Here is a 23,465-nt window from a genome sequence, read left to right on the forward strand (position 1 = left end):
GAGATTGCCCTTAGATACTTAAATATAATGATCATATTTCCTATCTCTTTACATATTTAGAATAAATGGCTTCATTTCCTTTAATTGATCCTCATGTGTCATGCATAGTTTTAAGTCTTCTCCCAACTCTGATCACTTTCGATTCATTTATCTCTTGTAAAATATTGTGCCCAGAACTGAAACTAGACTCTAGGAGTTATTGTGTTCAATGCATAGTGAGATTATCTCCATTGTTCTTCCTGTTAATTCAGCCTAAAATAATTTTTTATAGCTATGTAAGAGTTATAGAGCTTATAGTATGGTAGCACTCTTCAGTCTACATCAAATGAACTGCTAGGTAGCCCTGTTCCCCCAGAATTCATTTATATCTATGAAAATTGAAATGTGTTTTACATTTGTGCTTATCATGTTTCATCTTTTGGCTTATAATTCCAGACTTCTATGATCTTTTTCCACCTAATTCTTTTATAATATCTATCAGTCTGTGATCATTTTCTATATATAAAATGTTTACATAATGTGCATATCCTACCATTTATAGCTTTTAGTTATTAAAATGTTGATAGAAGAGAATCACAAACGGAGCCTTTATATGCTTTTGGCATATAAACTCCATATTGACATTGTTCACTAATTAAAACTCCACGTAGGTATCAAATACATATACATATATACATATATATATGAAACGGAACCCATTATGCAGTTTATAGTTCTTTTAAAATATAAGTCACAAGAGATAGAAATATATATCATTAGAGGTATGTTTAATACTCAATGTGATGTGTGGTTTTATGCTGAAGAATTAAAGAATATACATTAAAAATCTTAGGAACTCTTGTCAAATCATTTGCAGAAAGATTATTATAGCCAAACAAGAACATTGTAAATTTCAATTTTTTAAAGATGTAAGAAATTGAAATGTTAATTTCATGTCAATAAATTAATTTCTTTGTCTCAGTTAATCTGTATGTCTGTGTTTATTTAAACAAGTCCTGACTATTTGACTGTCATCAAATGTCATTTCCTTTTAGGTTTTTTGTTTTTGTTTTTAATCAAAGGATTCTTTTCAATTGACATATCTCTACCCTGGATCCACTTCTATTGTCTTGGTGATATTATGAAGTCATTTATCTATGTGTTAAATATCTGATTTGCTTTGTTTCTAGTTTACTTTTATTACTGTACTATGTTCTTATTATAGATGTTTATTTATCAATAAATTGAGTCCAGAAATACTACTCCTGGCTCACTTCTCATATATCTCTTTAACACAGTTATTCTTCTGCATTATACTGTTTTTCATATTATGTAGATTTAGCTTCATCCAGACATTTTCCTTTCTTTATGTTTTTCATATAGTATTTTCTGGATCAATTTATCAATTTTTGAGAAAAGAACATTCTTCTCATTCAATCTGAGATGTCACATGTCTCTAGCCTAGAGCACCTCTTTCTGTAATCTTCACTGGTGGTCCAGAAAAGCAAATCTTGTTCTTTGACAACAGTTGCATAGCTGGTTTCTTACTTCTCATGTCATACTTTCTTTTTAAAAACCCCATCTTTCATTTGGAAAAAAGATCATAACACCACCTGTGACTTCATGTCCATCATTTCTTGGACCAATTATTCATACTCTTAAGAGATGGTTTCTAGGATTTCTTTTTCTTTTTTGGGTAGAGGCAGTGTCTTTTGCCTCCACATTAGTCATCAAGAGAAGGGAGCATGTGACAAGTTTCATTAGTCCCTGTAGGCTCTTTATCATATCCCAGATTTATCTTTTTAGAAAGTATATACAATTTTCAGGTTTACATTTAGTAGTTTTTGTACCCTTTAGTGAAGAGTCATTTACAAATATGGCCTGCATTTTTCTCTTCAATCTGGTCATAGGTTTCCTAGAACTTTTTGGTTCCAGCTGTTATTATTGTTTCATGAAGGATGTGTCTTTCTCAGAAACTCCAGATCTGTTCTGTATAGGAAAAGCCTCATACTTCACAGCTCTTATAATCCATAGTTATTCCCTCTTTTGACTGAAAATCTAGTACCTGGGGAGACAATGCAATACTGGAAGTAATTGAGATGTTTTCCCTGATGTTCATTTTCTAAATATTCATTTTGGGTTTTTAAGCCATTTTGTCACTTCAGTGAAATCTCCCATCACAAAATGTCTTTGGTTTTTTTCTTTTTTGGAGTTCCTATTCTCATAATTCTTATGTAGCTGCTATTTAAGTTATTGTCTTTCCCATGATAATTTGCCAAGTCAAGAATGTATCAATAATCACTTCTAGCCTTCTTATCACAAGATACCACTTTAGGCAGTAGTTTGTGGTTGCTAACTATTAGAGACAAGGACAAGAGATCTAAACAAGATTGTTGTTATTGTAGATCTAAACAAGATAAATTGACATCTCTTCCCATTTAGCCATTTTTTGCTGGGACATTTTTTTTCCCTACATCCAGGTAGTAACCTCTTTCTTTAAGACTCAAATCTACTAATGACTCCTCTGCCTAGAGCACAGCAAGTGCTTCTTCTGACTGACTTGACTTCAATCCTTGGTCAGGTTTTCCCAGAATACTTTCTCTGGATCTCTACTTTGCTTTCAAAGTTCCCTATCTTTCACTATGTTGATCTATGCTTAAATAGTAATAATAACAATTAGTATTGTATGCCAAGCATTGTGCTAAGAACTTTACAAATGGGATCTTATTTGATTCACACAGCAACTCTGTGAGTATTATTATTGTCTCCATTTAATAGTGGAATAAATTGAGGCAGGAATTAAGGGACTTTTTTTTGGATGGCTCAGCCAAGTGTCTTGAGATGGATTTTGAACTCAAGTTTTCCTGTCCTCTTTCATGGAACTTTATTCACTGTATCACCTAGCTCACATTCCCAGTAGCAGAATGTAATCTTTTTAGATGCAAGAACAGTATAATTGTTTATCTTTGTACAGTTATCATAGTGTAGAGACATTTGTATATAGTAAGTACTTAATGTATTTCAAAATGAAGATCACTTACTTTTTGTGGTGTTTTGCCAGCACCCATATACATTTGTTCCTTTTATTGAGCACGTTAGTACTTTTTAAAGTTTAGTACTTTCTAAAAAAAATCTGTTATGATTTCCATAATTAGATTTTCATTTAAAAAAATCCAACCGTTTTTTATATTTAGAACCATCCTTATCTCCTACTTCCATCATGTGCTTATAAGATTTTGGAATGTTTAAATCTAATAAAAGTAAAATTTATCTATTTTAAATATACTGAATAGTAATTGATATCCAAGCACACACTCATTTTGTCTCTTTGCTTAGGGAGAAGGGTGAAGAAAATCTCAGTTTTAGATTATTTCCCACAAGGACAACATCTTAAGGCAAAGGACTATATTGTAAAGAAAATCTTATTCTAGGTTTGAAATTCATATCCTTTAAGACTATGCCTATAAGTATATTTGCCAACTGAGTCAAGAAATGCTCCCCTGATGCTGGAAACAGTGTGACCAAATTGACATATAATACCCTTAACCCTTAAAGTGTATTCATGTCTGCTTTCTAGAAATTACTTCATTCATACTGACTAATATAGCTTTCCCCTTTGAGAACACTAGCAATATGAATAATATCAATATCTTAGTGGAGTGATAGGGGCTGAAATGTAGCAGAATGAGAACAGCTCCCATCAGTGCTAAAAATTGCATCTCTTCCTATATCCCTATTTGCTTTCTATTTATCTATCTATATTTTGTTCCAGTTTCCTTGTTTGTAAAATGGGACTAAAAATGCTTATTATTGAGGCACTTTGTAAAGTATAAAGTTATACGCAAATACAGTTTGTTATTATTAAGGTGTTAGTATTATTCTGGGAATTCTATACTAAAGAATTCCTGTAAAACTTTTTTGATGGTAGCTCATTCAGATTTATAACTGAACACATTTGTTCTTTAAAATCTAAAATTTGAGAGAATTACTTCAAGATTATTTTAGTTCTTCAAAAAATTGTAATTTTTTTCATGTGGTGGATACTCCCATCTCTGGTATAGATTGTAACCCTTTTATACCTTAGTAGATGGGTTTTGAGAGCAGCTGTGCAAGAAAAATTCATCACCCTGAGGCCAACCTGATAATGAGCCTCTCTGAACTTATCTAGTGTGGTCCCCAGACAAAAGACATCCAGTTCATCATCAGGACTGCATTCAAAACCTTTCCAGTTTGATAAGGCCTGCTAGAGCTTGTACTGTGCTGACATAACTATCCAGAATATATTCATGTCATGATAGAACATTAGAATAGAACTTTAGTGGAGGTATAAAACTGAGTTAATAAATGGTGTTAAAAATTATTCAGATGTCCATGTGAGAAGTAATATACATATATACCTACATATCTGTGTAAATGTGGGGAGTTGATGGAAAAACACTAAGCTTTGTCTGAATCCCTTTTCCATAATTATTTCATTTGTGGAAACTGCCATGCATCTAAATAGCCAACAATATAACAGCTGTCTATTAACATAAGAATATATTTTGTTTAAAAGGTGAGTTTAAAAATTCTAGCCTTTTGTTATTCACACTTTGGGAACAAAGATTTGAGATGAAAGATTACTCTTAAGTGGTGGTAACTACTTGCATTTGTACTATTTGAAAAACATTTTTTTAAGCAGCAACAAAAAACCAAATGGAAAAATAAATTGGTATTTTCCAATACATTGGCCTAAACTTGATAGTCTAAAACCAAATGTTTTTGAATTTATTTTTTAATTATGTTAAAATTTTTAATGTTTGCTTTTTTTTTTAAATTTTGAATTCTAAATTGTCTCCTTCTCTCAAGAGACTTCTTCCCCCAGCCTTCTTTAAGTCCCAGCTATAATCTACTTTCTATAGAGAGACTATTCCAATTCCTCTTAATTATGGTGTCCTTTCTCTACTAATTATTTCCTATTTATTTTGTATGTAGTTTATTTGTACATATTTGTTTGCTTGTTGTATCCTCCATTAAATTGTGAGCTTGAAGATAAAAACTGTCTTTTGCTTCTCTTTGTATCCTCAGTGTTCAGTGCTGTGTCTGATGCTATAGTAGAAACTTAATAAATGCTAATTGACTGACTTAAAAAGGCATCAAGGACTTATTCTAAACTTTGACTTGTTTTGTATTTATCTTGTTAAACTTTCCTTAAATTTCATTTTGACTGTTTGAAATGGAAAAAACAAAACAAAACAAAAACCCAACAACCAAAACCAATGCTTCCTTTCTCCCGTTCACTAGATCTTTTTTATATGTGCATTTTATGGGTTAATATTAAAGCTGTAGTAAATTTCTTTTTTAAGTTAGCTTTGGATAGTTAATAATAATTTATATTTGTAATGGCTGTCTTTTTTTTTTTTTTTTTTTTTTTTTACATGAGCTATAATATGCAAACATAGGAAGAATCTGAGTTTGGCAATGTAAGGAAGGAATTATTGCGAAATTTGATGTGAGAACTCCCTCAACCTACAATATATCACACCTTAGTAGTTAGGGGTCTCTTAAACCTCCATAATTGTTCAAGGAAACTTACAGTAGTCAGCTAGCCATTTAAGTATTTCATATGGGGTTAAACCCAATCTTTCTAATTGCAAGCCTAGTACTCTAGCTATAACACTGCACCATAGTCTTATCATAGTAGTTCACATTTAAATAGGCTTTAAGCTTTACAAAACATTTTACTCAGGGAAAATTCCTGTGAAGAAGTTGGTATAAAGATTATGTTTCAGACAAAATGACCTGCTTGCTGTTCACTTGTACTTCCTATCTTGGCTAACTTCCCAAACCTACACCTCATTGATAGGTCTGGAGAAGATATAATTTCCAATAGTCTCCTATTATTCTTAGAATTCTAGAAGTAACCAACTGGTGGCAAGTCCCTACTTATTAACTTCTCTATAATAAAAAAAAATATTTTTACTCAAATGGATAGCAGTAAACAGAATTACAAAGTGTTTTCCCCCAAATCTGGGTCATGTTCTTCCAAATACACACAAAATCCATGGTGAAGAGAAGTGGGCCCAGACTTAACCGTGATACAGAGATACTCAGAGAATTTGCATGGTTACAGCATCTCACAACTCTGAAATTGGCTTCTACCTTCTTTCTTTCTTTGGAGGGTCTTTTGTTGGGGTAAGGAAGAAGTTGACCTAGATCAAGAGTCCTCAAACTTTTTAAATAGGGGGCCAGTTCACTGTCCCTCAGATTGTTGGAGGGCTGGACTATAGTAAAAAGAAAAACTTTGTTTTGTGGGCCTTTAAATAAAGAAACTTCATAGCCCTGAGTGAGGGGGATAAATGGCCTCAGCTGCTGCATCTGGCCCACAGCTGCAGTTTGAGGACCCCTGAAGATGATTGACAAATCATGAACTTTGACAGCCAACCTAAACTGTCTTTTCAGAAGAAATGGTATTTCAGTTGGCCTGGCCTGTCTCTTGTGTGACTAGGTGCAAGTAGCTGGCTCTGCTGGGGTTTGGCTCCTGTTGGACTTGTCCTAGAAAGTTCTCTGAGCTTATTATAAGTCAGTATGCTGGTGGGCTGCTTTTGCTATTCAAAATATAGGTTTCTTTATTCTAATGCTCTTTACAGAGAACATATCTCTGCTGAGCTCAAGTTCATTCTTTGATGGGCAGATGTAAGTCTACACTACCTTTAAGCTGACTCAGCTGGTTAGTCTTACTACTCAGCTGGTGTGTTAAAATAAAAGTTGGTGTGCCTTAGACCCTTAGAATGGTCAGAATTGTTTTTCCTTTGTCTCCTTTAAGACCTTATGCCTGAGCTGTTATTTCCAAGTAAGAGGTGGGAAAGATCTAACCTCTCCAACTGGTGTTTTCCTTCAGCGAGTGACTACACTTTTACTTGTGATGATGGCATAGTAATATCTCGGACTCCTTATGGGTCTTGTGCAGGTGAATAGCTATTGCCAAATATAGGGAGAAAAACTATGCCCTATGAGAAAGTTTATTCTTTCTACAGTCCTTTATATTGCAATATAGTGCCATTATTTTATCTCAAGATATTGTTTTCAATACATAGCAGCAAGTTTATATCCAATACATTTTTTCATTACCTTTTAGATAACGTGACCTAAAGTAAAATGGGGATTTGAATCCAACACCCTGTGACATAAAATTCAACACACTTTCTATTGTGTTTGATTATCTTTTCATATTAGTTAAATGGTTTGAGGAACCATAGGACAACTTAAAATTTCTGAAAGCATGGTACAGTTTCCTAATACAATTTTTTTTCAGTGCTGTACAAAACACTCTCTTCTTCTTCCAAATTGTTTTCTGCCAGTTCTGTCTTTAAAGACATGTAAACTCCAGTACTAATTTAACAGGTTGCCTGTTAAGTAGTATACCATATTTTTATATAGGTAATTGTTATTCTTTATTGACACATTTTTTCCAGTATAGATTTATGTCACTCTTCTGAGTGGTTTTGAATCTATTGAAGATGCTCAATAAAGTTTTCAAGTTCAAAGTCAAAAGCCTATGGAGATGCTCAGAGTCTTTAGGTAATTTTTCTTTTGTAAGCTTCTATTTATTTTCATATGATATCCTTCATGGCACTGGCAGACACTATTGTGAGCATGTCATTCATGTTTTGTTTTTTTATACTTCATATTATATTGATAATTATGTGTTTATTGAACAAAGCTATCTTTGTGTTTGCATCTGTGGAAAAATTCCCTTTGCTCTTAACATAAACATAGGAGACAACTTGTTGACCCATTAAGACTATTTTGATTTACCTGATAAAATGCTTTGTTTTAATTTTTTTTAAAGCAAAACCAAAAACCTACCAGTAAACTGTGGTGTCTTATAGTTTTTGAATTATTCATTAGTTGTGTAACTAAAGATATGATTTACTTTAAGAGAATCATATACAATCAACTGCCTGTTCTCATGTTTTCATCAAAGATAACTTTAATACTTGTATAAATGATTCTCATGTAGATTTTATTGACATAAGAAGGTAGACATATTTGACAGTGATTTATTTTTCATCTTTCTTTTTTTTTGTGTGGTGGTGGAGTTTAAAGCCATCAATGATCTTTATTGTTATATAGTCATCTCTTTTCAAAAGTATTTTGGCAAATCGATTTAGAATGGATGGTTAGCACTACTGAAAACAAGATGCCTATAATTTAATATAAACTATTTTGCTTTTTTCTACAATGAATTATTGTAATTATGTAGCCCAGGTGGTATAGTAGAAAGGAAACTATCTTAGATTTAAAGTCAGATGATCTGGGTTTGAATCTACTCTTTGCTATCCATTATCTTTATACCAGTGTGATGCTAGATAAGTCCCATGAGTTTTGGGGCCTTCTCTCTCCTCAGTGTAAAATGAAGTATTGGATTTGCATGGGCTCTAAGATCACTTATGGCCATAAATCTGTGGTTCAGTGATATTTGAGTGGTTTTGCAAGATTTCAATTTCTGTAGTCGTAATTTAAGCTTTGAAGTGTCAGTATTTCTAATAACTATTTATTATTTTTCACATATGCCTTTTAAATTTACTTATAAAAGCAATTCCTATTCGTCTGTGTTTGACTCTGACCATATAAATAGAATTATTTTTTAAAATCACCAATATAACCAAAAATCCTTGATTTTTACATTGTGTTCTTTTGGACTATTATAAGTTACCAAAATATATACAGTTTTTGATAGGGAAAAAAGCAACTAACTTCCATTTGTCTGGGGGAGGGGGGGCAGAGGTTGGAATGCCTTTTGTACATGCATAATCTTTAAAGCTATGGAGTTTGGGGGATGGTGATATAACACTTCTATAGTGTTAAATCAAAGGAATAATTATACTTGGCAGTTTTTGTTTGCAGAATGCACGAAAGGCTGAAGGTTTTTGTACAGTTCAAAGAGCACATTCCACAGATCTAGCAATTGCTGGTTGCCTGCAGGGATCATATGAATTCAGAGAGGGGAAAAGTCCAACCATTTGAATATAGTTTCTTTTCTTTGTAAAAAAAAAAAAAAGAAAGAAAAAGAAAAAAATTAAAAGAAAATCTTTCATTTTATAAAAAATTAAGAAAATTAAACACATAATTGCTAGCTTTATTATTTATTACAAATATGAGATGTTCTTTAATAGTCATTTTGCTTTTTCCTCAGCTTCATATCAGTATATTTGAGTTTACTTTTTTCTTTCCTAGTCATCTTTATTGTTTTAATAATTTTCAGATTAAGGCTAATATTTTAGCCTGTGGAAGGATATAATACTGCTGCTGATCAAACATTCAGGGAAACTTTAGAATGAAGAAAAAAATTCAAGTGAATAATTTTTACTCTTGATAACATCTATTCCAACTTCTATTCATAGAGTTATCATGTTAGCCAAGTTGAATAAGGTCATTCAAAACTTGAGGGGCATTCTTTAGTTCAAAATTTTTCAAAGGGCAGTCTTGTTATCTGACCTCCCAAGAGTGCATTCATAATGAAAATTATAATATGTGGATTGTAATTTCTAATATTTACTAAATATAAATTGTGTTTTCTGCTATGCATTTATATATACGTAATGTTAGCTATTTTAATTAAATACCATAATATTTCTTAGAAAAGGGTAATTTATCTCTATTGCTGAGCAATTGTTTAATATTCTTCTGAAGTGAAGAAATTGAGCAACAAGGTTTTTTGTTCTAAGTCATACATTCCCAAAGAAGTTTGAAATAAAGGATTTATGATTGTGGAGATTTTTTTATCTCGTCTATTATATTATGCTTTTATAGCTGGCTATTTAATACAACATCAGACAAAAGTAGTTGTTCTTCATGCTTCTATATCCATTGCAACCTCTTTGAACAGATCTGTGTTTACCACAAGAAAGACCAAAGATTTTTTTTTCTTTTCTTCAGAATAAACTGCCTAACCTCCAAAGATCCATTTCTAGGTTGAGTATTTGATGGCAAAATAATCTTAGAAATCTTTACAGATACTTATTATTGAAGATTGGGACATCTTTGACTTAGCTGTGACTCTGCTTATATAGATGTGATTTGAGGAAGGCTGAAAGCTCTCTCTACCTTAGATTGCTTCACTCATTGTCCCTGGCTTGTTAACTGAATTCCTAAATTACTTATATTGGAGAAGGGAAGGTTTAAAGGATTAAAGACTACTTTAAAATGTGAATTCTTATGAGAGTGAGGAAGAAAAGGAAGTGCTATCTAAAGACTATAATGTGTATATACTTGGAACTCTTTTAGCTAACTTAAATTTTTAAAAGACATACAGAAAACAGAAGCAATGGCACATAATCAGTGGCATGGTCCTTTAAGAATAGTATTTGGAATGAGCTAAGACTGCTAGATAAGAAAAAGGTAAAGGGTTATTGTGATGTAGAAGGGAAAAACTTTTCCCAAAGTTCTCATTCAGGGCTGCACTGTGATTTGAGGGTGATCCTTGCTTGTTGAAGATAATGTCAGCAGTACATAAATGTTGGAATGCTCTATTCAGTTTGAAAATGTTTCAAGTTTGATTCTGGCAACAGGCAAGCAATTTGATCATAACTTATGAAATAAAGAAAGATACAGAATATCCCTTAGTGCTAAATGGCTCCTTTCCTCTTCATTAATGATGTTAACAGTGGCAGAAAAAGTTTAGAGAGTGCTAAGATTAAGTGGCACAGTGGATAGAAGGCTGGGCTAAAGTCAAGAAAACTCATCTTTCTGAGTTCAAATCTGGCCTCAAACATTTACTAGCTTTGTATCTTCCTGTGTAAAATGAGCTGCAAGAGGAAATGGCAAATCACTCCAGTGATTCTTTGCTAAGAAAACCCCACATGGAGTCAGGAAGAGTCAGTTAGAACTGAAAAATGACTCACAAGAAAAAAAATTGAACAGTTTTTAGATTGTATATGATCATCACTATTTTGACTGTTGATATGGGTTTTTTTTATTTTTGAGTTTTTTTTAAAACCCCTAAGGTTATGCAAAGTCATTTTGATAAAGTTGATTTAAACATTTTATTTATTTGAATTTTAGTTTACAGAAGTTGGTGTTTTTTTTTAGCTGAGGTATTCTTTATTTTATTTATTTCTTTTCTTTTTCATTTTCTTTTGCTTAATAGTATTTTATTTTTTCTAATTACATGTAAATATAGTATTTAACATTCATCTTTGCAAGATTTTGAACTCCCATTTTTTCCTCCCTCCCCTTTTTTTTAATTAAAGCTTTTTATTTACAAAACATATGCATGGGTAATTTTTCAACATTGATCCTTGCAAAACCTTTTGTTCCAAAATTTCCCCTTCTTCTCCCTACCCTCTCTTCTAACTGGCAGGTAGTCCAGTACATGTTAAATATGTTAAAATATATGTTAAATCCAATATATGTATACATATTTATACAATTATCTTGCTGCACAAGAAAAATCAGATCAGATCTCAGAAAAAAAACTGAGAAAGAAAACAAAATGCAAGTAAACACTAACAGAGAGAGTAAGAATGCTATATTGTGTTCCACACTGTTCCCACAATTCTCTCTCTGAATGTAGATGGCTTTCTTTATCACTGTATAACTGGAACTGATTTGAACTGAATTTGGATCTCATTGTTGAAGAGAGCCATGTCCATCAGAATTGATCATCATGTAGTCTTGTTGTTGCTGTGTATAATGGTCTCCTGGTTCTGCTCATTTCACTTAGCATCAGTTTATGTAAGTCTTTCTAGGCCTCTCTGAAATCATCCTGTTTCTTGTTTCTTACAGAACAATAATATTTCATAACATTCATCTACTATAATTTATTCAGCCATTCTCCAATTGATGGGCATCCATTCAGCTTCCAGTTCCTTGCCACTACAAAAAGAGCTGCCACAAACATTTGTGCACATGTGGGTCCCTTTCCCTCCTGTAAAATCTCTTTGGGATATAATCCCAGTAGAAACACTGCTGGATCAAAGGGTATGCACAGTTTGATAACTTTTTGGGCATAGTTCCAAACTGCTCCCCATAATGGTTGGATGTGTTCACAATTCCACCAACAATGCATCGGTATCCCAATTTTCCCACATCCCCTCCAACATTCGTCATTATCTTTTCCTGTCATCTTAGCCAATCTGACAACTGTGTAGTGGTATCTCAGAGTTGTCTTAATTTGCCTTTCTTTGATCAGTAGTGATTTGGAGGACCTTTTCTTATGACTACAAATAGTTTAAATTTCTTCATCTGAAAATTGTTCATTTCTTTGACCATTTATCATTTGGAGAATGGCTTAAACTTTTATAAATTTGAGTCCATTCTCTATATATTTTAGAAACAAGGCTTTTATCAGAACCTTTGAATGTAAAAATGTTTTCCCAGTTTATTGCTTCCCTTCTAATCTTGTCTACATTTGTTTGTACAAAAACTTTTAAACTTAATATAATAAAAATTATCTATTTTATGATCAATAATGATCTCTAATTTTTCTTTGGTTGCAAATTCCTTCCTCCTCTACAGATCTTAAAGATAAACTATCTTATGTTCAGAAGTTGATGGTTTTTAACTTAAATATAGAGGAGGGGGAAGTTATAGTTGGATGACAAGACTTCTCCACACAAGATATCCTCCTCAAAGATAGAGGACAAGAGATATATTTTTAGTGTGCTATAATTCAGGAGTGTGAGATAAAGATCCAAAAACATTAATGTGATCTTCATTGACAGGTGTAACTTCCAGGAATGATTTAGATAATTAGCTCTTTGGACTCTGCCCTGGTCAAACCAACTCTGAAATGTCGAGTTCTTTGTAGGGACTTAATAGTTTGAAAAGAAAACATTCAGAAGACGGCAAAGAGAATTTTTAAATGCTTTGCAACCATGTTGTATGAGAATCATTTGAAGAAGTTTGGGGTGATCAGCTTGGAAAAGCAGAGATTTAGGTAAAATGATGTTTTTATTTGATATTTTATTGGGTTATCATGTTCGAGAGGGTTAAACTTATTTACATTGTTCCCTGTGGGGAAGAGGAATAGGGGGTTGAAATCAAAAGAAGATTAAACTTCCACAAATAGGAGTGGAGTGTTAGAGGTGGTAGGGCTTCTTAGGAACTCTTTAAAAAGAAGGTAACAATCATTTTTTTTAATCTATACCTGAAAGAAAACATGTTTGACCTAACAGACAAATGGTCATTTGAAGAAATTTGGAATGTTTAGCTTGGAAAAGAAGGAGGCTTAGGTGAAAAAATCCATCTCAAATGCTACCTTTATTATGAAGTTTTCTCTTTTTCTTCCAGCTAGAAATAATCTTTAAAAAAAAAAAACTGAGATCATGAAACTTGGTATTTCTCCTGCATTTATGTTGTATTTTATATATACATATGTGTATATGCACAGATACATATAAATGTTTGTATTGTGTGTATATATATATGTGTGTGTTTTGTCACTCTTAATGGATTGAGTAAAGAGGTTGTATGTAATTTTTTGTATTTCTTTCTCACTAACCTTTGTGCTATGTCTAGCAGAGTGATAAAAATTTGAATTAGAACTAGATCTTGCTATCATGAACCACAATCTAATAGCAAAATATAGTTCTTAGTAGATAATAACAAATATATAGAGAGCAAGTGAATAGATACATTTTAAATAATTGATTATCGTTGCAAAGATTCTTACCTATAAGGAAATCTTGGCCTTGTTTCTCTTATAACACAGCTTTTTAAATTGATTTCATTTATGTATAAAATCCATTAATATCTTAGAGGGGTGCAGAAATTTAAGAAAAAAGTTACTTTAGTTCCTGAATACAACCTAGACAAACTAAAGAAGTTTTTTAGGTTTGATTATCAGAAATTCCATTATTTTTAATGTATATATGTTTTCTTGTTTATTAATAAATCCATCTAATAGGCAACGAAAATGAATTGCTATTCATAACATTTAAATTCTGAGCAGCTGCAATAGTAATTCATGAGCCATAGTTGAATACATTAATCTCCCCTGTTATTCAGAAATGAAAAGTAATAGTTCATTATACTATAAGAGGAACCACCCAGAAAATCAGAACTCGAGAAATGTGGTTAACCTCCTCTTATATTGCCATCCTCCTCCACCTCCCATCTGCTAGATGCAAGACATAATTAACTCTATCTTCAGGTAACCTTTTTTTTATGATTGGTTTGCTTGAAAATTGTAGGCAAAAGATATAGCAGTTTTGTATGCCCATATACAAGATCTTTTTTCCCAGATAAGTAACATCAACAAGGAAAAATACATGAAAGTCATTTTCTTCTTCACATAGACTCCTACATTTCTTCATTATTTTCACATATCTTTATTCTTAAAAATATTGTGTGGTACTTTAAAGTATGTATAGTTCCCTCAATATGTTTTCATTTTGGCTTCACAATGCCCCTTTGAAGGAGATGCTTCAGATGCTTTGAAGGAGAAAATTTTCAGAGAAATTATCTCTTTTATAGAGAAGAAAACTTTTAGGTATAAAATAGTTAAAGATTCCAAATAGTACATTACTTAGCATGCTTTTTACTTTTTTTCTCCATCAGTGCATTATTTTCTTTTTGGCATGGAAGTTTGGGGTTAAGTAGCTTGCCAGGGTCACACAGTAAGTGTTAAGTGTCTGAGATCTCATTTGAGCTCAGGTTCTCCTGATTCCAGGGCTGGTGCTCTATCCACTGCACCAACTAATTGCTCTATCAGTTCATTCTTAAACGTTTTTTAAATGTATTACAAGCACAGAAGATTAAGTAACACAAAAAACAGACTTGGAAGTAAACATTACAAATTTATCAGCTTCCTCAAAAGTCATTTTACTTTTAAAAGTATGCCATATTTGAAGAAGGACTAACACCCATCTAAGGGATCTTTCCATGTAATTTTAAATGAATCAGTGGATGCAGCATGAGACATGGATTGTTGACAGGAGACTGCATTTCATAAGGAAACAACATGACTTCGGAGACCTAGTTTTGAGACTTAACTTGATTATTGACTCCAGGATGTCATTGAATAAATCATCTATCTCTCTGGGCTTTAGTTTTGTAAAATGAACAAAAATTTATAAAATTTAACTAGTAGACATTAAGAAATCACTGAAGATACCCATTTCCAAATCTATTAGTCTATGAATCAATGGAACCTGCATTAAAATATAATCAGAGTTTAAATAGGATGTGAATAGGATGGTATGGAATGATTACAAAAACTGGTTTAAAAAAAATAGCAGAAAGAGCTTGAAAATTTAGTAAGCGAGAATGCAGTTTGTGTCCTCATTTCCCTCCTTGTCCATTTACTCTTTTGCCTTTCATATTTAGTTTCTTATCTACTGGCTTCTTCTGAAGTTTGCAAGCATGTCTCCCCATTCTCTTAAAAAAACCAAAAAGCAAATCTGATCTCATCAAGCTATCAATCTGTATCTCTTATTGGTCAATCACCACCAGGCCCACAAGCTCATATCATGTGTTTTTTGTCTCTTTCATGTTCATTCTTTACTAATCTCTGATAAAAGAGTATTGAAGACAGAATGAACTTGCAAGCTTTAAAGTTAGAAGAATTAGTAGAGGTCCAGTGATGAGAATCTGAAGGAATCTGCTGTTGCCATAGCAGCTGGGTTGAGTTGATTCACTGTTGGGATAGAGAAAGCAAAAATCTCTAATATTATGTTGCCTCCTTTAATTGGACATAAGCAGATAAGCCCCTGAGGTTTGGGTTAATCCTTGTACGTTTTGAGAGGACTCTGTACCTTCAGATTTTTTTTCCTTTTTTCTATTTCATTACATTCTTACCTGATTGAGGCTTTTTTTAAGTTGTAATCAACTGTCTAGGAAAAAGTCAGTTATATGAAAGTCTTGTATTAGTTTTGTGGAATATTGGAGTGAGCATTAGAATACTGAATTAAAAACCAGAGGATCTGGGTTCAATTCCCATTTCTCTCCTACATTTAAATACAATCCCTGTGTGATTTTGGATGAGTTCTCCCTGGGAAAATGAGGGGGTTGGATGAGATGGCTTCTAAGGTCTTTTTCTAGGTTGTCCTAGTTGATAAAATGACCTTAATCAAGCTCTGATACCTGTTGTTCAATTCTTGATATACTTGTGTTTTTCCTTTATGGTTGCTTTTAAAAAAATTATTATTGATTTATTTTAAACATTCTTTTTCTTTTTTGAATTTTGATTAAAATCATTCTTTTTCTTCCCATCCTCACCCCCCCAAAAAAAACTTGAGAAGGCAAGCAAAATTATATCAGCTATACATGTGAAATCATGCAAAGCATTTTTAAATATTGCTCATAAAGAAAATAAAAGTGAGAAAATTATGCTTCAGTCTGTACTCAGAGTACATCAGTCCCCTCTCTGGAGCACTTTTTTCCCATCTTGAGTCCTTTGGATTTGTCTTAGATTATTGATTTATTTAAAGTAACGATGTTTTTCACATAAATTGTAATTTATAAAAACTTACTTTCTTCAGTTAGATTTTGTATATCTTTTTTTCCCATTTGGCCACTTCTGCTTTTTTTAAGGAATTTTTTTCTTCAGTGAATTTTACTCTCATTTTCTATTTGCTTTATTCTGAGTTTCATGGAATTTTTTCTTCTGGGAGTATTTGTACATCTTTCACCATTAGGCCAATTCTATTTGTTAAGGTAATGTTTTCTTCAGTATTTTTTTTTCCTGTGGGGCTTTTACCAAGTTGTTAGTTTTCTTGCATTGCTCTCATATCTTTTCCCAATTTTTCCTCTACCACTTTTATCCCTTTCTTTAACTCTTCCAGTAATTTTTATTGGACTTGGATCTAATTAGAAGTTCTTTTTTAGGCTTTTTGAGTAGCTGTTTTCACATGTTTTCTTCTGAATTTATGTTTTGGTCTTCCCTAAGTACCTTTTTATAGTCATTTGTTGTTGTTGTTTTCTCATTTCTCAGTCTATTTTTTGACTTTTAATTTTATGATAAAATTGAGCTTTGCTTCCCTAGATGTTGGGGAGGCAGTGTCCCAAGCATCAGGCTTTTTTGTGTTGGTGTTTTCAGTTATTTCTGGGAGTTTGCAAGTTTTCAGTGCTTCCAAAGTAGTATGATGTGGTCACTGCTCTACTGGCTCTTTGGTGGTTAACTTGGTTGGTTCTTATTCTTCTTGACCCTGGAACTATGACCAAGGCCCTGCTGTCCTTCAACCAAAAACACTAAACACTAGTGCTCCTCTCTGTTTTGGAACTGCAACCCCTTTGCAACAAGCATTCCTTGTGATTCTTCCCTGTAATTGCATCCCAGCAGTTCATATAGGTAGAAGAGTTGCCTGTTAGTGCTCACTTTAACCAGTGCCAGCAAAGGGTCCTCTGTCACTTCTTCTGATGGGTGTTTCTATACCTCCCGATGCTGCTCTCAGCTGACAGTCTTGACTATTTTGGTGATAATTTGATTTTTCCCTCTTCTGCAAAAATAAGTTGAATGTATGTAGTATTTTCTTTTTGGTCAGAGCTTCATTCTGTTGTTGGAGAACATGGGTTCCTATCTCACTTTACACCTTTGCAACCAAATAATTTAATCTCACTGAAATTTAGTTGGGAGTAGCTAGGTGGTACAGTGGATAGAGTGTGGGACCTTGAGTCAGGAAGACTTCTCTTCCCAAAAATCTGACTTCAGACACTTCCTAGCAAGTCTCTTAATTATATTTGCCTCAGTTTCCTTATCTGTAAAATAAATTGGAGAAGAAAATGGCAAACCACTTCAGTTGCTCTTCCAAGAAAAGCCCGAATGGTTTCATGAAGAGTTGGGCACAATTGACAAAACAAAAGAGGTCTTAGCTTTCTTATCTATAAAATGAGGTGTTTGAAGTATGATTGTGTGATTTATTCTTCATTAGATATGTATTCACTGAATATCTTCTGCATCTTAGTGGCCAGGATTAGCTTTTAATAAGCTTTTAATCAAGACTTTTACATGTGATGTCTCTGTTAGGAACTTAAGTCAGTCAATCAGTGAACTTCCATTAAGTGACTGTTTTGTGCTAGGCACTGTGCTAAAGTGCTGGAATTTCTCTGTCAGTTGAACTCATCATTTTGTCTGCAAGTTATAGACTTGGAGATTTCTCTGATACATTGAGAGACTAGAGCAAACAAAAGACTTTAATCCAGGTCCTCCTCTGAATACCAGCACATTGCCAGAGATAGGGAGCTGTTTTAGCATTTATCCAACACTCATAGTGCTCATGAAGGAGCAAGATAGATACTATACTATTTAAAATGGCTTTTTTCTGCTCTTTGTAAAATCCCATATTGCCTAGCCAATGTTCATAATGATTTTTAAATAAGTAGTTCCCCCCCCAATATTTGTAAGGATTTCAATAATCATGTTGCTCAGTAGATTGTGTGTACTTCCATGTATAGATGCTTCTTCAGGAGTTATTGTAACCCATCCAGGTTTTTTCATCCTTTGTTATTCTTATTCTGATCCCTATATGAATTCTCCATTAGCCAGTGGCACAGTACACTAAAAACTTTCCTCTTAGGCCTCTTAATTTTTCATAGATCCCTGGGAGGCACTTGGACTTTCTTTTAGCTATCCCTGGTTCTCACCTCATAACTGGACTAACTTCTTTCCTTTCTTGAATTTGTTTTATGCTGCTTTTTGTGAAAAAGTAACTTTTGACATTATGTAGTAGCTTATTTACTCACTCAGTTTTTGCCTCCATTGCCTATTAATAAAATTAAAGACATATAAGTTGAAAGATGTATATGTGTTGATAAAATGATTTCAAACTATTTTGTTCTTACTTATTTTGATATCTTAATTTTTGCCTCAGCATTATGTTGTTGAATATAATTTCTATAATTATTTCTTTATTCATAGTTTGTTAGATTATACTTGTGGACATATTAACTTACCATTTAACCAGATGACAGTTCATGAATGAAATGAAATTACTTTTACGTAGAATTTTAAAATGACACAACCAATAGGCACTTTAAAGATTATCTGTGCACACACTTTTCTTATGTAGAAGAGGAAGCTGGGAACCCTACAAGTTAAAACTTGCCCCAAATCATACAGCTAATTAGTAGTAGATCCAGGACTTGAAGTATGGTTGAATGTTCTTTTGTCTGCCTTCTTCCCTACTCACATGTTACATTAAATTCCCTGGATACAACTAATTTCTTTTATAGTCAATTGCTAGTGCAAAAAAAAAAAAAAAAGATTTTCATGTTTTGAAGGATTTTAAGATTATATCTTCCCTGTATGCCTGTTTTAAAATTAATTTCCAAGTTGTTTTGTTCTTCTTTCTCTTCTTGTTTCATTGCTTTTGAGTATCTTTTCTTTGGTACTTGCTATTCCTTTCTTATATCTGGATGTCTTTTCTTTTTACTGGCTTCTTAATCCTTCTGCATTGCCTTTTGGCTTTCTTTAATCTTCTTTTCTGTTTAATTTTTAAATCCTTTGCCCTTTATCTTTTTTTTTTAAGTTTTTTTTAAACTGGTCTCTTTTCCTTTGATTTCCTCTTAAATGTTACCTCTTCTCAACATTGTGTTATTTCATTAATTTTTTTTCTTTTTGGTTTTTTAGCCTTTTAATTTTATGTTTTTCTTTTGTATATTGTCTATAAGGAAAACCATAATTTTAAAGCATGAAGGCATAAATAGATCCTTTTTATTATTTGGAGGAAAACAAAATAAATTAAATCACCTCCCAAGCTAATTATGTTTCCCCCACAAACATAAGTTCATTTTCATAGAAATATCTTTTGCTTCTAAGAATTTTTTTAAGTTCAATTTTAGGTTATGTTGGATGATTTCTATGTCAATTATCCCCCCTTTTTTGCTTCAAAATAAATATATATTCTTTATTAGAAATATCTACATGTAGGAAACATTTTAAAAGAACTAAAAATTTGATTGAGCCCATAATTTTACCTTTTTAAAATATCTTTGGATAAACTTTTGTTCTTACTTAAATGTATGTATAAAAAAACAAAATGATCAGTTAACATAGTATTTCTAGAAATTTGAGTCATGTATTAAAAACCCAAACAGTCATCAACAGACTAGATTTTTTGATTTAACATTTTTTCCCTTTAATAGTAATTATATTATGTATTGTTGGAACTTAGGAAGCAATTGCAATAAAATTTCATTAATTCAGAGTATAGCAATTTGAAAAACTGATTGTTGGTAATTGAAAGTTGCCTGTAATATAAGGTGCAGTAGTACCCATGTTCTACTAAGAGACACACCTTGTTTCAAAAATCTACATGGCCTTCTGCTAAGTGAAGAATGACCTAATAATTGTTTTTTTAAAATCAGTAATGCTATGATAGGAGAATGCATCATGCTTTTAGTTTAGTACTTGTAGAGAACTTGTAGAGTGTTTCAGTTTTTAAAGTGTAATGGATCTTAGTGATCATATAGTTCATTTTGCTCATTTTCCAGATTAAAAAAAAAGAAGCCTAAAGATGGTCATATAATCTGTTTCAAGTTACACAAGTAGAAGCAGGGATTGGACCAGAATCTAGCTCTTCTAATTCCATTGACCATTTTTTTGGTCTTTGTCTGGTCCCTTTTACAAACATTTACAAATGTTATTCCTTATCATATATTAAATATTACCACCAATTATAAAATATATTTGCTTAGATTTTCTTTCATTTCCAGTTCTCATTCCAAAGTATAGAGTTCACCACAAATATTACTATCTCATCATTTAGAAAGGACCCTGAAGGATGTATTACAAACATTCTATTCTTCTCTGATTGAATTTCCACCCTACTCCCTACAGTAACTGTTGCAAACTTGCTCTTCTCAGATCTCTTACCCACCCACTCTATCTCAGCAAAGTCATCCCCACTTCTTAATTTAATAAGAAAGAGAGACCATCTGTCACAAATCTTCTCTTTTGCCTTATTCTATACCATAAAACTTTTCCATATCATCCCCATTTTTCTTTCCTTCACTCTAGTCTCTGACAAAAATGCGTCGCTCATCTCCATCTTCCCCATCTCCATTAGCCCCTGACTCCTTCCATACTACCCAGAAATAGGCCCTGTGCCCCATGTGTGAAAAATGGATTGAAGAGGGAAGATAAAGAAGGACTGATAGCAGAATAAAATACAAACTTCTAATTTGAGCATTTAAAGAATTGAATAGCATTGCTTTCTAACCTTATTTCATATTATTCATGAGAAACTTTGATAGTTCAGTAAAACTAGCTTTTTGTGATTTTCTGAGCTTGGGATGACATTTCTTGCCACTGAATTTTTATTCAGACTGTCCCACACATTTTCTCTTTTCCTCCTTGGGAAGTCTGAAAACTCAACTGAGGTATGTTATCTCCTCAATATATAAAGCTTTTCTTAATATCTCTAGTTAGTATTTTCTGCCCCTTCCAATTTTCTCATATTTTTCTGTATATGCATTATACCTCCCTACCAATAGAGCAGTAAAAGTAAATTCTTTAAGGGCAGAAACTTTACTTTTATTTATATTTTCTGATTCTAGTTCCTGTCACACAAATATTTAGTACTTTGTTTAGTGTAGTGTTTATTGGATTGAATTGAATTTCTTCTTTTGTTGTTGATTCTAGAATTTCATTTTCCTCAATCTTCATTAATAACATTTTCTGACCTTTCTTCTTCTAGGTGTCTGTCCCTTTTGTTTATCTTTAGTTATATGCAATTAAAAATTATGTTTTCATGTTATATTCCTCCTTAGAAAAATGTGTTATTTTGTTTTTGCAGTCTCTAAAGTTTAGACTGCTTTACTCACTAAGCAAATTAATTTTGTCATATTTTTAGTAATGGATTCTTCATCTAGAGAACAACCTTTTTTGGTAAAGCACTTCACAAGTATCATCTCAATAGCATGTGTTGCCTATTCAAAGTGTTTATCCAGAAAGATCTTTTCAAAGTAAGTCTAGTTACTACCCATTGAAATTAAAGGAATAACATTTAATTTTTTATACTAGGGTTTTGATTTTTCACTAATTCATGCTGCCCTTCTACTCAAATAGTTTCAAATTAAAAGTTTTATCAAGTTTATATCATTATACTGTTTTACTTGCATGAATTTCTATAGTGTTATATTATATGTACACCCCTCCAAGTGGATATGGTTAAAGCCAATATCTATTTACCATATGGACCCAATTTCCTTTGCTTCCTGTGACTATCACCTTGAAAGGATGCTAATATTGGAGTAAAAAAAAAATCTGAGTTTGAATCCTAGCTCAGCTGTTTGCTATTGGTATGATCTTGCTAAGCTGACTGATCTCTGTGAGCTTCATTTTCCTTACCTATTAAAATAAAGGGCTAGAGAAATATTGTATCTAAATCCTCTGATTTCAAGTTCTCTGATCATTGTAACAAGGAAGCCTTAGAGAGACTGTGTTCATGGTCCAAATTCAAATCTGTCTTTAGAAGCAAAACAGCTAAGAATGTTCATTTTATTGATATTGGGACAGCAGTGTTACTCTCATAAGAGTTAAGAAAGCACATAAAACCAAAGATTGGAAAATTGTACTAAATTTCCTATAAACTTATATGTCAACTCCACCCATTGCTTGAACATTTCTAGTCATGGGAAACTAAATATTTTATGAAGTATATCATTATATTTTTGGTCTCTAATTATTTCATGCTTATAATTTTGGGATTCTGTTCAACTCAAAAATCAGACTCATTTTTTTCTGAACAAATTTTTGAAGTGTTTTTTTGTAAACTTTATTTTTCCTCCTCTAAAAGTAGTTTCTATATATTTAGCTGTAGTTTTTCTAAAATATTCCATTGCTTCTAGGGAACTTTTCTGGATGTGACTGTTCCTTGGCAATGTAGATTTCATCCAGTCTGTAGCTGGCTATTCCTTAGCCATTCTTTATATCTGCTCATTGCCTCTCAGAATTTTGCTACAAGGTTTTCACCTCAAAGCTAATTTTTTTTCTCTCCCTCTGGACAATACACTGGACGCACCAGTGGACGATTTATTAGTTATCTCTTACTCTTGCCACCTGGCCAGATCATTTTTTTTATTTGAATATACATTTCTTGTATGTCATTTACACTTTTTTTTCATACTTTCCTCTTTGTTTTGAATGGTTCATAGGCACAGCCATATACTTCTCTTCTACCTTCTGAGTGAAGGTATTTTTAGTGCTTTGGAAAACACCAAAAGAATAGTTGGGATTAAAAAAGACAGGCTTTTATTGCATGTATTGTGCTAAGCAATGGCTCTTCAAAGAAAGTAAAAACAAAACAAAACAAAAACAGAGTTCTAGCCCTCAAGGAATGCAGTTTTATGGATGAGACAATAACAATATATCCCCTATTATAATTGTTCAGTTTGTTTATATATATATATATATATATATATAGCTTTGCTAATGTATAATCTTAAGAATTAAATTAATGTAATAGATTTATACTACATAAACATGATCATGATAATAATATATAAGGTGGATTTCTTTTGGGTGCAGTTGAGATTCTCAAAAAATACTGTCTTTGATACTG

General features: G+C 32.4%; 1 protein-coding gene across 1 annotated transcript in view; it reads left to right on the forward strand.

Moving 5' to 3' along the window:
• FOXP2 (forkhead box P2) overlaps positions 1-23,465 on the forward strand; it is a 696,776-nt gene that overhangs the window by 112,557 nt on the left and 560,754 nt on the right. The gene's annotated exons all lie outside the window — the stretch shown is intronic.

Source organism: Sarcophilus harrisii, chromosome 5, assembly GCF_902635505.1.
Source record: "Sarcophilus harrisii chromosome 5, mSarHar1.11, whole genome shotgun sequence".
Taxonomy (NCBI): Eukaryota; Metazoa; Chordata; class Mammalia; order Dasyuromorphia; family Dasyuridae; genus Sarcophilus; species Sarcophilus harrisii.